The sequence below is a fragment of the Antrostomus carolinensis genome, unplaced genomic scaffold (assembly GCF_000700745.2).
Source record: "Antrostomus carolinensis isolate BGI_N321 unplaced genomic scaffold, ASM70074v2 scaffold2938, whole genome shotgun sequence".
NCBI lineage: Eukaryota > Metazoa > Chordata > Aves > Caprimulgiformes > Caprimulgidae > Antrostomus > Antrostomus carolinensis.
Window position 1 is genome coordinate 56219 of NW_010332168.1, and position 16949 is coordinate 73167.

At 40.5% G+C, this 16949-nt stretch overlaps 1 protein-coding gene and 1 non-coding gene across 2 annotated transcripts in view; both read left to right on the top strand.

The window, feature by feature from the left end:
* Positions 1-16949, top strand: part of HTR2A (5-hydroxytryptamine receptor 2A) — a 27258-nt gene that overhangs the window by 9436 nt on the left and 873 nt on the right. The gene's annotated exons all lie outside the window — the stretch shown is intronic.
* On the top strand, positions 1863-1967 carry LOC114818821 (U6 spliceosomal RNA). Its single transcript, XR_003766284.1, has one exon. It is a non-coding gene; the product is annotated as a U6 spliceosomal RNA (small nuclear RNA).

Sequence of the window (16949 nt, forward strand, 5' to 3'; positions counted from 1 at the left end):
CCCACCAACTAGTGTACAACTCTTCTCTTTCTTAGCACAGAATTTTGCCTACTACTTTGCTGTCCCTTAGCCAAGATTTATGAGGACCTTCTGCAATTCTCTACAGCCAACAGCTGCATGTCACCAGCACATTTACTCAGTCGCAGTGTCCAGGCAGACAGGTCACGGATGGGCTGAACAGCATGGATGAACACAGATGGCTGTTGGATGCTACCTTCTACCACCCTTTCTGTGGAAACTAACCATTTAATCCTTCTCATTGTTTTCTGTATTTCAACTCATCTTTTTTCTACAAGAGGACTTTTATTCTTTAGCCATTAGAGTTTAATTTCTTTAACAGCCTTTGAAAAAAAACAGTGTTGTCAGAACATTCTAGAAAACCAGGAACTTTATATGAACTGGATCACCCTTATTCACCTGCTCACTGACTCCTGCAAATACATCTAGCTGATTTGTGGGGTATGGTTCCAAGCTGATTTGTGGGGCATGCAGAAGTTCTAATGCTTCCCAATCTACTCATGTCTCTCTCCTTATTACTTCTAATTTACCCAAGTAATAACAATTTGATTCACTAAATTTGTATTTTTCCTTTTATTCACTAAATTAACAAATTTGTTCAGTTAATTCGATCCAAAGATGAGTCAATCAGTAGTCTTCCTTCCATTGGCTTCAGTGATATATGAAATATTTTAAAAAGTAGCATTAAAAATGACAGATAATTTGATTTACTTGACTTCTCAAATCTTGAATTTCTTAGTTAAAAAGAAAAATTGTACTAACATTTGTTTTTGCATTTATTGGAAGAAGAGCATTTAGCCAGCAGCTTTTCTTTCACTAGACCATGTAATGCCACAGGCAATTGGTTTAAAATGTATTCTAATTACTGTAACAGATTCTAATCGTGTCTTTAATTCTTAAATCATCCAGTACCCAGAGTGGCTAGATAATTAGGTTATTTGTAGCTGTTGAAAGCAAAAGCCCATTAAACCTTGAAAATTATTCCATTTGTTGTAAAGCACAGAGGTCATTACCGAGAACAGGTGTAGAAAGAAAGTCCAAGCATTTCCACTTCCTAGAAAAATTAAAGTTGAATTTTGAATAGTGTTTAACTGGAATCTATAGAATTGTAAACAGAGCCTATGCCAAAAAAACCCAAACCAAAACAAACAAACAAACAAAAAAAAACAGAAAAAAAAAACAACAGGTAAAGCATGTTTGATTCACAAGTGGGCCTAAGAAACTTGTTGCTCTGCAAAAGGCCAACAGTGCATCATTCTCTCCTTTGAAAATCCTTGAAAGGGCCACAGAAAAGAATTACAGTCATGAATGTTAAACCTTTATATATATCATTCCTGAGTCCTTATTTCTCTCTATTCTTCTGTTAACGCTCTAAGTAATGTAAAGTTTGATCAAGCCCAAATCCTCTTAGCTGAGTTTTCTCTTCTCTTGTAATTTCTCACTCAGCCTACACATCTGTTCACTGCCTTCAGGCAGTCTCTGCTCTCCCCAGCCACTAACAACTTAGATTTATTCAGTACTTTTCATGCAGAAAAAAGTCCAAAGTGGAGCAGGATGAAGCTGGTGAAATATCTCCCATCGCATAACTCACTTAAAATTTTGCCATTGTTTTCGAGGCTTCAAAACCACAGAAATTATGTAGCATGTGAAGCAACATTCTCCAAGGTGCAGGGTGCAAAAAGTTACCTTCAGGTGTACGAAACAAGCCCAGTGCAACTAAGCCCTCTGATAATTTGGCTGTAGGACATTAGGCCTTATGCTGACACAGAGGTTTACACTCCCTTCTCAGGCAGCCAGCAATTTCTCTGCGTGACTTCTTGCTGTCCTACAGAGTGTGAAAGTGTGATAGTTTCGGCAGAACATATACTAAAACTGGAACGATACAGAGAAGATTAGCATGGCCTCTGTGCAAGGATGACACGCAAATTTGTGAAGCGTTCCCTCCCCACCCCCAGGGAATAGGGGAGAGGATTGAGGGGGCAAGGATAAGGAGGCTTGTAGGTTGAGACAAAAACAGTTTAATAACAGAGAGAAAACTTAAAATAATACTAATATTAAAATAGTAGAGATAATAATAACAGTAACAAAATATGCAAGTGAATGACACCCAATGTTATAGCTCACCCCGCTCCTGACCGAGCCCGGCCTGTTCCCAGATAACGATCCCGGAGGAGCGACAATCCCGAACCAAAACCGCAATCATGGAAGAACAAGAGCCCGAGCGAAAGCCAGAGAGAGCTAAAAGAGGAAGAGACCCTCTCTAATATACTGGGCATGACGTGATATGATATGGAATATCCCTTTGGCATATCTAACTGTCAATTAAGTTTATTAATTTAAATATTCTTCTCCCCCCTTAAATCTTGTGCTTGTGGACTAACAGAACACAAAGTCCCTCACTTCCAGTGACAAAAATGTAAACATTGGTATGTTATCAATGTCTCTCTCACAGCGAGTCCCAGGCTGAAAGCAAAACACAGCACAATTCTAGCTACTGAAAAAGAAACCCAGCTCTGCCGCTCTTCTAATTCCTAAAAAGAAAACCAGCTCTATTTCAGCTAAAAACCAGGACAGAAGGGCCAGGGAAGCAGCTGGGACTTGAAGAGTACAACTACCAGTGTCTCTGGATTGCGGTTTGTTGAAACCTTTGGCCTCCTTCAGCTCACTCCTCCTTCTGCCAAGGACAGCCTTCATTCAAAAGTCCCTTTACTGTTTTCAAAAGGCACAAATAGTCAAGGGGCCGCAGGTTGTGAATCTCTGTACCTGATCCACCACATCCTCCACTTCTTCCAGGTGACATAATTTGCCAGTTCATTCAAGGCTAATTTAGGGATGGCTTGGCATAGGAAAAGACCACTTATTATAACATGGACTATACTGCCAAAATACATAAAAATTGCAAATAATTACACACAGCACTGTACTCTAACAATATAGATTTAAAGCTGATCACCTAAGTTTGGAAGTGCTGGAGCTGAACTTGAAATATCTGCTACACTACTCTCTTTACCATATAGTCATTCACTTCACTTCCATCTCTTTCTTTTGAAAACTTGGCTATGCATTCTTAGCAGTATTTATAATCATTTCCTTAGTTAACATTTCCTTTTTTTTTTTTTAAATCATACTCATGAACTCATCTCCAGAGAGTGAACATACTGTTTGCTCTTTCTAGCTGGAGGATCTCAAGGGCAAACATTAAAGTTTTTGTGTTTGGACAGTCCCCTGGCACCTTTCCCATTTGTGGATATAGATGTCAACATAAAAATAAAATGCCATCAAGATGTTGTCAATAATTATAACAGAGAAATTTGCATTAACTATAATGAAGGGCCATGGCACAAAATTTCATAAATTAAGTATTAGAGCTTCATTGCCATTTCACAGAAATAGGATTGTCATTGTATTATTTATAGAGACACAATGTATGAGGCTCTGTAGTCAGCAGCAGTTATGCCAGTAGAAAGTTCATTGCCATACTAATGACCCCACCAGCAGTGACAATTAATGAGTAAATAAACAATTCATATGTAGGTTGTTCGAGATAAGTTAACATTCAGTGCTGTGATACACATTTCTGAGTTGGCCAGCATGTACATTCTGGTTATGAGACTTTACTTAAAATGGTTCTGAGAAAAAGACATAAATATTGTATTTGTCCTCATTGATGTAAATTGTTCCCGTATTTCCCATGTAACAGAATCCTTTGCTTGATTTGTTCTTCCCAGAAGAATGAGCACCAGACCAACAGCTTATCGCACATATCCCTCTCCCATAAATGTGCAGGTTAAAAAAGCTTGCATTTTGAACTTGTATACTTTTTTTCATTATCTGTCAAGGAGGTGTTGCTAATCTTATACTTTTCTTTATGAAAAAATGCCCAAAGGAATGGTAAAAATTGAACTGCTTTCTAAATTTTTCAAATTTTCAAACACAGGGATAAAGAAACAACATACAAATTCATAGGGCCACATTTCCAAACCAGAGACAATGAACAAGCCAGCATACTTCTGGATGGGAAAGCATACATTATATCAGTACATAGGTATTGTCATATGAAGAATAATTATTATGTAGACATTTACCATTTTCCTTGCTTAATTACTTGATTATCAGGAGGAGGTAAAGGTTTTTGCATATGAAAAAGGTACACACCCATTTTCTGAGCTCCTCTTTTGCAAAAAACTTTCTGCTTTATGGGTGAAAAAAGGAAAGAGGAGTGGTCTCAACATTAATGTGTGTCTTTTCTTCCTGCTTTGATTTTCTTTTTAAGGGCAAGTTTTAATTGATAGAGCTGTATTTTTAATAGCAGAACTATGTGAGCCTGGTTAGTCAAAGTACTGATTACAGAATTTGTTCAGTCTTTTTTTAAAAAAGAAACAAACTTAACCAAAAAACACTTGTCTGCTTTGAACACCATAAGTACCATGTTCTTCTTCCTCTTGAAGCTACCAGCAAAAAAGTATTAAGTTCAATTGGAGCAGGTTGGTCCTATTAACAGGTTTTTTTGAATCAGTAAGTAACTGTTCCTGGTTGGCAATATGACCTGTAATCAGCCAATCTCTCTTTGTAGGATACTTTAGAGTAAATGGAATGTTTTAAGAAAAAAGGCAGTAACAGTATAGTGTCTATTATAACTTATTCCTCCTTCTCTGAAAGGCTGTATTTTTAGCCAGCTGTGTACTCAGTGCAGCATGCAATACATGCAAGAATCCAGAATGGATTTCCCATCCAGAAGTGGAATGATACACTTAGGTGCCACCACAGGATACCCTTTTCTGCAGAATGTGCTATGTGAGGCGTTGTAAAATACAGAAAGGACATGTTCAAAGGCCTGCTCTCATCTTTTTCCAGTAGATCTCTACAACAGTACCTGCTCAAAAGCAGTTCCTATATTGACCAAGAAATTACTTGAGCATCTCTAATCAGAGGAGCTGGGATTTCTGCATAGTAGAAGCCACATGCAATATAAATGAGCAGAAAAGAAGTGCACAAGGAATCATGTTGGGATTTATAAACTCTGTCATCTGTACACTATAATTGCATTTAATTGCCTTATAAATTAAAAATAAAGTTGTTAAAGTAGCACTGTATTGCATGAAAGAAAACATCAAGAACAAAGACATTTTCAGTCATTTTTAAATTATACAGAACAATTTCACAGCTTCTTTTATGTGTTTTAAAAACTGAAATTTTATTTAAGCCAGATTTTGCCTTTTATAATGTTAAGAAAGCGAAATGTATCACAGAATTCTGCTTTAAAATGAAATGCTTACATTTACCCCAATTAGCAGGAACATTGCAAATTATCACACAGTCAGGCTGCAATTAACTTTCCCCATGCATTTCCTGGCCCATGCCATTGGCACCATTTCTAAGCAGAAGCCCAGTTAAAAAAAGTCAGGGATTTGGTCAGAGCTGAGACAACATATTCCTAATTATCTACAACAAATCTAGAAATACCTGTGAGCTGATTTTTCCTATGATGTCCTCCCGAGTTATTGATGGAAAAGAGCCTGTCAAACTCCTATGACATCCTGAAAGCAGGATGAGGCATTGCGATAAAGGCTCTCTTTTCCAGCTGATCAAAATTGGAGCTGTGGATTTCATAGTATTCAGCCCTGCATTTATGTTGCAAATAAATCACACCCACGGGGAAGACCAGTTTCCTCTCAGCAGAACATAACCCTTATTATGATTTTGTATTTGGCCTGATCTTTAAAATGTCAATTTGACCACTGTTGCCAGGATCATAGGCTGAGCTGAGCTGTGGGTATCCCAAGACAAATACTGTGTAGTTTTAGGTCTCAGGTGCACTGCGTGAGCAGCGTAACTTTCTCCTTACAAGTATGTGACCAAAAGTTTTAGACTGAATGTTCCCAGGGTAAAACAAGCCTTGCCTTGCACACCGCTGCAGGACGTGAGGAGGTCCCTCCAGCATTCAGAGTAGCCATTTCTTGTTGCAAGGGCAATTAATGTATTTATTTTTCATTTTCAAGGTGGTTTGTGACATTTAGCAGAAAGATAAGCCATGGGATTATGCTATAACACTTATGTAGAAACCTGCAGATGGTAAATATGGGCAGATATGATCTATCATTTTTTCATCACTTCTTCAACACTGCTATCTTCTAAACGTGATCAGGGCACTGACTGATCTGATGAAAGAGTAGTTCGGTTCAATCAGGGTGAAGGGCATTATCCACTGGGTGGGCAGCAAAGCATAAAGCACAGGATCTGGAATCATGATGTTCAGACCAGTGCAAAAAATCCCACCTTAAACAATTTATCTGATAGTTATATTCAGTCTCTTGTTAAACTACATAACACTGCTGGAGAAATCTCAGAGACATACCAACAGAAATCTCTGTTCAGTTCAGTGGAGGATTAAGGCAGAGTTAAGCAAATTACCAGCATTCAACAAATCATAGCAGAGGATCTTGTCACCTAGACTGCTCTAGGACCCATCACATTAGTTGCTTACGATAGTGGAATATCTAAGATCTTTCCATAATTTCTAGCTTACTGCTACTATTATTTTTTTTAAGCGTTACTGTGTATGAAGCATGTATAGGATATAATAAGTTCTCTTTGAGGAGCCTTCAGCAGCTTCACAACTACAAAGACAGACTGACAGAATGTATGATCTGGGAAAATCCCTATACAAATGTATGGTATTTCTTTCTTTCTCAAGGCATAATTATCCCCACATCTATTCTCTTAGGGGCCTGAACAGTGAACACTAGGAAACCACCTGATATGGAAGACAAAAAGGCCTTCTGCTAAACAAGAGTGATATCACAAGTGGTTGGAGTTGATCCCTCTCCGAGGCTCTTTTCCCTTTTAAATTAATATATTTACCTAAGCTAGTGACAACCATGAATTTGTACCTTTTTTCGAGTAGAAATTAAACCACTGCTACAGGGAACTTAAAAATATCAATGCAACTTAAACAACATTAACTGAGTACACAGAAAGGAAAAAGGATGTTTGACCTCCTCTGCTGCATTTTGCTGAGCCACAGAAACAGCAGGTTTGTCCATCCAGGAGCTTTAAACAAGGATGATCAGCACCTTGTCCCTCTGCACAGGACTAGGCTGGAGACATACGGCACCTCTTGCAATTCTTCAAACTAAATATTCAGCTTTTTATCATAAGTTCAGCAATTTCTAACCACTTCTCATCACCATGGATGAAGTGGTTACACAGCTGTCAACAGCCTATGTCTCCTGAAGAACAGCATTAAGCCCAACTCCCTCCTGACTCCAGGTTGACAGCAAGACTGTAGCTGCTCCCTGGCTGCCTGGGACTTGGGCTCTGCTCAGCCAGCATGCCCCTGGCAAGCTGCTGCTTCAGCCTCATGTCCATGCTTAGCCAGACACCGCTTTACTCGCTACTCTTTCCAGACTCGGGGACAGTGACCAGAATCAATCACACCAAGACAGTGACCAGTCTCAATATCACCAAAGACCAGACTGCAAATAAATTGGTATTATAAATAATAATGCAATTAAATTACATGGTGGGAGGTCTTAAAAGCCTTTTATTGTTACATTAGAAACCTTCCCTCCCACCACCAATTTTTGCAGCTGCAGTTTTATTTCCTCTAGGCACTGCACAGTGCAACACACCTCCTGGCATGTCTTCCTTGGTGGGAGACAGGGATTAAAGTGCAGGCAGATGCGCAGAGCAAGCTGGAGTCCATGTAGAAGGGCTGGCATGCGGAGCCACTTACCCAGTCAGCCTGCCCTGAAATATGCCACCAACCCAGCTGGGAGTGCTGGGATAGAGACCAGGGCGGTGTGCAGGCAGAAGAGTCATCCTGGGAGTCTTCACCAGACCCATATGAAAATATAAATGCTATTGACAAACTGCAGGGCTACTGTAGGGCAGAAATCTTCACGGCTACCCTATGTCCTTTCTTCTATCCACTTGAGAGCTGGCAGAACAACTCCTTTGAGCTACAAACTGCAGGCTAAAGGTTTCACAGCACTGGCCTTGTTGGTCTTCAGAGGATTGTCAATGTTTGTAATGACCTACCCACCGAGTCAGCAGAACAAGGCTGATGTGAGCAGTAAAAACCTTAGTGATGAATTCAGATCATTAAAACATATATTTGAACTCAATAATTTATAAAAGCTGGCAATCTTAGTTGAGCAGGTATGTGGGCACGTGCAGATAGGTATGCATCCATGTGAAATTAGTGCTTATTTTCAGCCCTGCATGACATGTTGTGGTATTCACATGCCTCTGAGCCAAGGAGGATACAGAGTACCCATGCCTTTCCACTCTTTGCCATATTTAATACTCTCAGATTTTAAAATGCACCTTAGGCTGCAGGCAGGTATCCCTGACCTCCCCTTCTTCAGGCACTTCCCTGTGAGAACATAGCAGAAATAGCTGACCTGAGAGAGGGCTAATGAGAAACAGAAGCCTGTTGCCAGATGTACATCTAACCTAGCCCAGCTCCCAGCAGAAGAAAATTATGTCATCCATACAGATGGCCTCTATGGAGTGGGGTTTGCCCTTTTCTCAGTGCTCCTTCAGCATTGCCACTCTGACACTAGTTGTCCATGTGCCCTTGGCATCATCTGGAAATCATGGGATCAAGCAGGGCAAAGGAGGAGAAATTTAATCTGGCATGTGATGGGGCAATGTGGTGCCAAAACACTGCTGAATCAGCTTCATAAACCTTGCCTTGCCTCATCATTCAGGATGGGATGTTTTCATCTGGGGAACATAGGCATGGTGCTTTCTCAGGTGAACAAGTTTGCTCTACATGGCACAACAGCATGCACCTTATGGAGATCAGTTTGAGTGGGTTTCTCAGGACCAATAAGAAGGAAAAGGATTTTTAGGCTGTCTTTATTATTGGCTTTTAACCTCCTGGACATCCTGGAGCTAAACACCTCTGTCCTGCCTTCTGCTGCAAAAGCAAGTCCAGATGCCTTCTTGCCTCCCTCTTCTTCTCTGTAGATGCATTTGTAATGACCTGTATTTGCACAGTAATCTACACAAGGCAGAATTTACTTTTTATCTAAAAGTTGACACACAGAGTCTAAGGTTGGGGTCTTTTGACATCTTTCTCCAGGCTTAACATTACTAAAATATTCAGAATCAGACTGTAAGAACTAACCAAGCACAGTAAAATTGAGATTCATTGAATCCATGGGAGACCTGTGGAAGAATCTGGCATCTGGTACACAGTATTTTGTCCTTTAGCCATACTGTGCAAAAATTTATTTACTGGGCAGTTTGGTATTTCTTACTTACTTAGGAAAAGTTCTGTGCCTCAGTAGATATAAATGTTATAGTAAACAACCATCTGGAATTCAAGTATACATGTCATCTAAAAAGAAAATTTCTGCATAAATTGACAAAGTCTTTCAATTTTTTGAGCTTTCCACTGATCAAGAACATACTCTTTGTATTTGGTGGCCCTAGAATTTAAAGTTCTACCTGTGTGTGTCCCATTCTGACAGTCACTAGTGTGCTAACTCCAAGCAGAAATACTTTTACTCTACAAAGACAGAAGCACTGCAGAGCTTCAGTTAAAATGAGGCAACCTGAAGTCAAGGGACAAGGAGAGGATTACCTGCGAATAACTACAAGTATATCAGGAAATAACTAAAAAAATATAATATTCAAATGCATACCAATAATAGCTTTGGGAATTGCGACTGCCTCCCTGCTTATGAAAGCACCGATTTCTCCAGCAACTTCTTACCCCTTGGAGGCCTCCCTTCTGCACACTGTAGTCAGCAGAAGGTGACAGCAGCCCACGCACACAAACCTGTGCTGGCACTATACCAAGGGAGTTTGGTTACAATAGCAAGACTCTATTTCAGCGTGTTCAGTTGAAACCATTGGGGATCCGTTCACCATTCCTCCTAGTTGCACACAAGAATGGCATAATCTGGAATCCCCAGTCCCTAAATCCTTTTTCAAAATAAATTTCTTCAGGACATTTAGAAATCTTTTTTTCTTTCTTTCTAGCTAGCTACTTGATAAATGCAGACTTCTATATGCCTCTGTTAGTCCCTCTGTTAGTCACTGGGTAATCATATTACACAGAGGGATAACAACTTTCTCTTGATTTCAGATAGCTGTGAGAAACCAATAAACACTTTGGCAGAAGCCTCTGCCCAAACCAAAGATAGTGTCACAAGCAGAAAAGCAAAGACTCTGAAAAGCTGAAAAGCAAAGAGGCTCCACTGAAAATTGCTATGCAAAAGGTTGTGCCTTCCACGGATACTCAGAAGGATTAGAAAATCCAGCGAGGAAATAAGAAGGACCAGACACGAAGGACACAGAACTGCTGTAAACAAGTCCTGCAGCACGGCTAAGAAAGGCGATTTGAGGTGTGTATAGACAGGAATAGCACTTAAAGCCAAGAGCAAAGAAACTGCTTTCTTCTGTTGGATTCTTGCTGCTTCTAGGAAACAGGGCTGTATCCCTATTTGTAAGGGAACAGGATTATACAAAAGCAGCAAGTGACTCCATCAGTGCTTTCCTCTCATAACTCAGCCCATCCTGGAGCCCTGGGTTTCTAATCAGTTGGATCAAAAAGGGAAGACTGTCCTTATTTTTTTGCTCTGTCCTCCCTGTAATGCTCCTCTAATTCTGTTTCTATTTAATTTATTATCACAGCCCTACAAATTAATCTGGACAGACATATCTCTCTACTTGTAAGAAACAGGTTTCAGGACTGAGAACAGAAATAAGAAACATATTAGGAAAAGACTGAGACTTTTCTGATTTTGTTTAGCTAAAGTGAAATAGATAATTTACGGCATTATATTATTATAATGATCATTTACAATACTTTTCTCATGTAAAAAGAACTGAATACATCTCCCACTAGGCTAAATAATATGTTTCCTTAGAGATTTCTGAGCTGCCAAGAACAAAGCCATTTCAAAATTTACAGAATAATCTAGGTATTACCTGGCACCTGCTATCTGAAGCTAAACACAAAGTAGTTTTCCTTTCAGTTGTACTAAAGAGAACATATGTGACCAAATAAAATATTCCAAGGCAAAGCTACAGAAAACCAGCTCTGTATGTCCCCTCGAATAACAAACTAGATTTGGTTTATAGACAACGATAAGAAAAGTGCCTGGATCTGCTCTGACGCCAGTCCTGTGAGGATGGCCTCTTGGGATGCAGAAAGGAGATGATGCTCCATCAGCACTGTGACTCATTCAGCTCTCGAGGAAATCCATCTGAAAGCAAATATTACACAGAGATTTGTGAGAGAAAGCTCCTTACCCACTCATGCCCCCACCAACATGTGTACCTGCCACTAGGGAAGGGGTCTGTGCTTGTCCCATATGTGAGGAGAAATTCAAGCCCAGGACTTTGAGGACAGTGCCACGCTGAACAGGAAAGGTAGACATTTTTTTTAACATGTAAGCTAACTAGATGCAGCTTCAGATGGTGATTCCCAAACTACCCAGAGCTTTCCAACATCCCCTTTCCCCAGGTGGAAATTTCTGCTTCTGCACTATCATACGTCAGCAAATTGCACAACTTTGCTATTAGAAACGATGTGGCTGGCACTGTTTGGGTAGTAACATAAAACATGAAAGATTTGTCATGACTGGAAATGAGTCAGTTGAGAAATAACATTTTTAAGTGCATGCAGAAATCAAAATGCAAAAGTGTTTGCAAGTCTGGGGAAACAATGACTCCCGTGATGGTAAGTGCCACACACCAAGCAGAGACTCTTTGAGTCTGAGTAGTTCTTCTGCAGATGTTTAAGTGAAAGCTCATAAATAGCTGTCACTAAACTCCAGCTCCTGATCTAAGGTCCAGACACATTTGCATCCTTGATACTCAGAGGAGGACATGGTCCATGCCCGCCCACAAGTAGCTCACTGTGGTTTGTGTTCCTAGAGTAAGCAAGCACCTACACAGGGCACCATGGTAGCCCAAAGAAATAAATATTATTTTGTGCAGTTATTTCAGTTTAAAACATTGAAAATAATGTGATGGCCATGTTGTACCAAGGCAATTTTTATACAACATGAAACTGAGGGTATGCATTGTATGCCTTGAGATGTAGCATGTGAGTACACAGGTTCGGCTGTTTGTTGTTTGAATGTACAGATTTACCAAAGGAGGACATTCTCTGTATACAGAAAGGCAGCAGATATCAGGCATGAACTTTTCTAAAGAATTAGACAAAACTGCCACATCGAGCTGCTTGAAGACGAGACTAGCCTTCTCCAAGAAACAATCCTTTCAGAGGTCCCCAGTGTCACAGTGCATCTCTGTGCACTGGCCCATGATCTGAGTATGTCTGAATCAATGTGACTGCTAAAACTTGAGCTGAAGAGGTTTTTTTCTTTTTCACGCAAAGGTGAGCAAAGGTGTCAAATTTTGCTGAGAAACTGTAATGACATTTTTAAAAGGTATTTCCTATCCTGTGGACATTTATTAAGGCACATAGTAATGCACATTTGTATTCAAATCAATTGAAATGGCTATATGTGAGGTGAAAGCACGTGACTGACATTTTCTGCTTGAAGGAAACTTCACAGAAGGAACGTGACTTTTGCAGTTCCTCCCCCCCTCCTTCTCTTCATCCTAAGTAGCCCAAGTGTGCAGGGCATATTATAAACTCTGGCTTTGATTCATTGACAGTCTCAGCAGCTCAAGGCAGCTACAAACCCAGTTTACTTGTCCAGTTAAAGTGGTTTTATGGCTCCTGTTGATCTCTGAAGATTTGCACACCAGCAATGTGTACCACTAAATCAACCTTTGTCAGTTTTACCAGGCTTTTTGAGAGAACAAGAAGGATAGTATTGCTTTACTTCTTAACCTTTGGCATTCTCAGGAGCCTTTCGTCATTCTGAAGTTGTGCCCAAACTGTTGAGGTTTAATGCAGGATTTATTGCTCATCTTTATTGTTTGGGTTCTGTTTTGCAGTTTATTAAAGTCCATAGAGTTTAAAACAGCTGCCTGTGTATAAATCAAGCTATATAAATAAATCATCTTCTACCAGAGGAACATAATATTTAGGGTTTGTTTGCAAGGAGAAATGTTCTGATATAAGAGGGAATGTCAACTGGAAACACTACACTACCAGTGCTTGAATGGATGCTCCCATTCTGTGCTGAGTGCTTCCTTTGTCTCAGTTTAGTTTGATTTGGAAGTGGAGCAAGACCGAACATAAAAAAACACTAAGGGGATATCAAGACTTTCTCCAGACTGATCTTGAGCTAGTGGGAGCCAGGAATGTGGAATAGCTGTTCTGCAACAGCCTTGCCAAGCTGTTTGTCACAGATCTACTGTTTGTACATGGTCCATTTCCCAAATACCTGCTCATCCCTACCTGGTAGCACTGTGTGAGCCTTTCTTGTGAAGCTGATTTTCTTCTCCTGATGTTTGAATGCACAGGCACAACCCGTGTCTTCTTAAACACCCACAGTCATCAAGAGCAGGAAGCTGGAAAGCAAGGACAATAAAAACAGCAAGAAATTATACATCTGAATCATCAAGGAGAAATAGATTGATCAGCTTCAGTCCTTAAAGAAGGAATTAATTCAGCTGCAGTAACCCTAATACAGCTTAGACCAGGACTTTTGTACTGTTTTGTCTATAGTACAAGCTTGACCTTGACCAAACCCAAGTGACATGTGGGTGACGTTCTTCACCATGTGTGCTGCTTCCTAAAAATCCCATCGAAATATTGGAGATGGGTTGCACATGGACACTCCTTTTTTTACAGCTGAAACATGACTGCCTTTGAATTTGGTTCCTGTGCCCTCACTGGGATTTGCTATCCTCATGCTACAGAAGACAGAAGCTACCTGTTGAAGAGGGACAAGCTCTGTTCCTTTGGGGAGGGGAGCAATAAGTTTAGTCCCAGTAGAGATATGAAAAGAGATACCTGGGCTGGAAGTTAATTTATTCCATGCAGGAATGACACAATATCATTTGTGGGATCCCCTACATCAGCACAAGAAGCAGGTTACAGTTGTCAATATTCTCTGCTACAAAACCATGTTATCTCTGGTAATTTCAAACTTTATACAGGCCAGTTACCCATGGATGTAGGGGAAAGATGCTTTGAATGGTCATTCAGAAAAACTTACATAACTAGCAGTGCCTGCTACAGCTCTGCTTCGAACAGCACTTTTGCACTTGAATGACAAGAAATATGGAAACTCCAGCTACAAGCTGAAGGTTATTTCAATTTTTTAATGCCAGAAATCTGGATTAGATGCCAGTCCCCCAGAAGCTGCTAACAACAAAACAAAGCAAGTGGGGAATTGCTGCTCTTGTATTTTGGGTGAGGAGTTGTAACTGACTTTTGCCTTCTACTTGAAAGAGCTTGCAATTATGCTAAAATTTTCCTCTTTCTAGTGATGCTGACTCTCTTCCCATGCTTTCTGATGCAGCTGAACCATAAGGTCTGTAGGAATGAAAGGCATCTTTTTACTGTGTCAATACCATTGTTTATTTTATCTCTGCAGTTCACACTAGGTCCTTGAATGAAATGAAAAAACAGCCCTGCTGTTATCAGTCCAGGGCAGAACTGGACAGGAAACTTACAGTATTGCTCTGACTACTGCTGTGTCTCCATGCAGCTGAAGTATAATGCTGGGAGGTGCTGGGTGCCTTCAGTATGCCTTCAACTCACCCCAAAAAGAAAAGGAACTTCAAAGTATTCCCCAACTCCCTGGAGGGGTTCAGCACCCCAGATTACTCAGTCATGGCTGGGCAATGCAGCTCCACAGGTGACCTCTCCCTCTGTGCCATCAGTCAAACTGACTCACACCTTTTTAGGCAGCAGCTTTCCTGGATTCACTGGAAGTTTCCATCAGCTCGACCCAGGAGCTGCTACACACTGCATGAGATTGCACCTCACCCATTGGCTTCTCATAGCCTAAGTTCAAGCATTTAGGGCTTGCGCAGTCTTGGAACAGAAAGAGAAAGGGCAATACCACAGGCTCTTCATCAGCTTTTGCCCTGGGCAGATAAGAGCAGTACTCTTGTTAATTGGCCCAAGGCATTACCACAACTCATTTCAAAACTGTGGAGATAAAATAAGCTACAGTGTTGTTAGAAAAATAAAGACCAGTGGTGTTAGAAAAATAAAGAGCTTTGTAGAAGCTCCAGAAGCACCAAAAGAAGGGAACATTTAAAGAGAATAATAGTATCATATTATTATTACTGTTATTATTATGTTTTAGTACTGTGCCTGGACTCCACAGCCTCCCTCTAGGACTGGAGTCTTTATGCTGGGCACTGGAAATGTGTGAAATGAAGAGGCAGCCTGTGCTTTTAAAGGGCTCCCAGACTAAGCACCAGAGTAGGAAGAAGGGAAAGGACGGGAGGTAGAGGTACAATTGAAGTGCTGATGTTGAGAGGATGAGTTTCAGGACTTGTCTGTGAACCAGGAAGGACATTTTTGGGCACACAGGGGACAAGGTAGGGCACAGCATCATCCTCACATCAAAAGAAATTCCTCTCTAATTAATTTTTTCTTTCTCAGAAGACAAATACAGTCTTGTATTTCAAAGGAGTCAGACTCCTAGCTGCTTTTATCCAAACAGGGCTGCATTATCGTTCCCTGCTTCACAACTCCACTTTTGCTGTCTTCACAGCACATCATCACTTTTGCTGTCTGAACATTGCCTGTCTTGGAGTGACAGTATCCATTTGTGGAGAGGGGAGGAGACAAATACTGAAAAACAACCAAAACCAGCAACTAAAGAAACAGCAGTTGTTTGATTTTTATCAGATACTAGCAGCATTTGCAGAAGTCCCTGAGGAAATGGTAGAGTGGGCTTGAATGAGATGGAGCAGTCCAAAGAGAATGGACTCCATCACCTAGCCTTGCTGCTCATGACAGGGCAAGGATGTAGCACATGCTCCAGGGGAAGCCAAAGTTTCCAGGGTTGACATCACTTTCAGGGCTGTGCTTTGAGAGGGCAGCCTGTAGCGACTGGCAATATTGTAAAAGGAATTTCACAGTCCTGCAGGGTGAACCATGATTCAGACTGCCTCATATTGGTGTCTCCCAGTGCTTAATTTGTCCCCATCATTCCTCCAGCTGTTGCTATGGAAAGTTTTTTTAGCATTTAGACTGTGTTGACTGTATGGAGATTACAGGGAGAAAAGAAAAAGACTCAACGAAAGATTACTCTCAGATCTACGGCAAAAATTTATCTTTCCTCCTAAAATCAGTATTTCACAAGCTAGTCAGAAACCAGTACCCAGAACATTTTTAATCCTCTTGAAAAAAGCAGCCCAAGAACACTCTTGAGCTACTCTAGAAAAGAAAGACATGATATCATATTGATTAGAGTTGATAAAAGCCTCTGCCAAGGTGGCAGGAACCAAGGAGCAAGTCCAGAGATCACTACAGGGGGAACAAGATCCAACAACATAAGGAGTTGCTACGAGGCATCATGGGACAGTTGGATAGAAGCAAATGTGTTCTACCTGTGACTGAGGTTTTCTGAAGGAAAGAGGGAATTCAGATAAGAGCAACTGTAAAATCCCACGTAATGACATTGCTGCTCTTCCCCTGCCCTTCTTTGCTGGGAGCCTGTAATGGTGGTGGCAGCACAAACGCCAGAACCCAGCAGACCACAGTTTAGTTCACAAAAATCAGTTTCTGCAAGACCAACGTTTCACACAGCATCCTTTCCTAGTGTGGCCCAAATAAAATGTCACAACAGGGTTAGCATCATGCTACTCCTGAAACATGGGACACAATATTTTTCCTTCCCCTGTATAAATTCAGTTTGTTTTTGGATGTTTGCAAATCATGGCTCTATCCGTTAGTGTTCATTTGTGTCCTATAACCATTAATTCTTTGAGAAATATCTGTGTATAGCTGAGAGTGTTTTGTTTATTTTTTGTCCTAGAGATTGGAAGTGGTGTTTTTTATTATTGTATTTAACCTCTTCTTT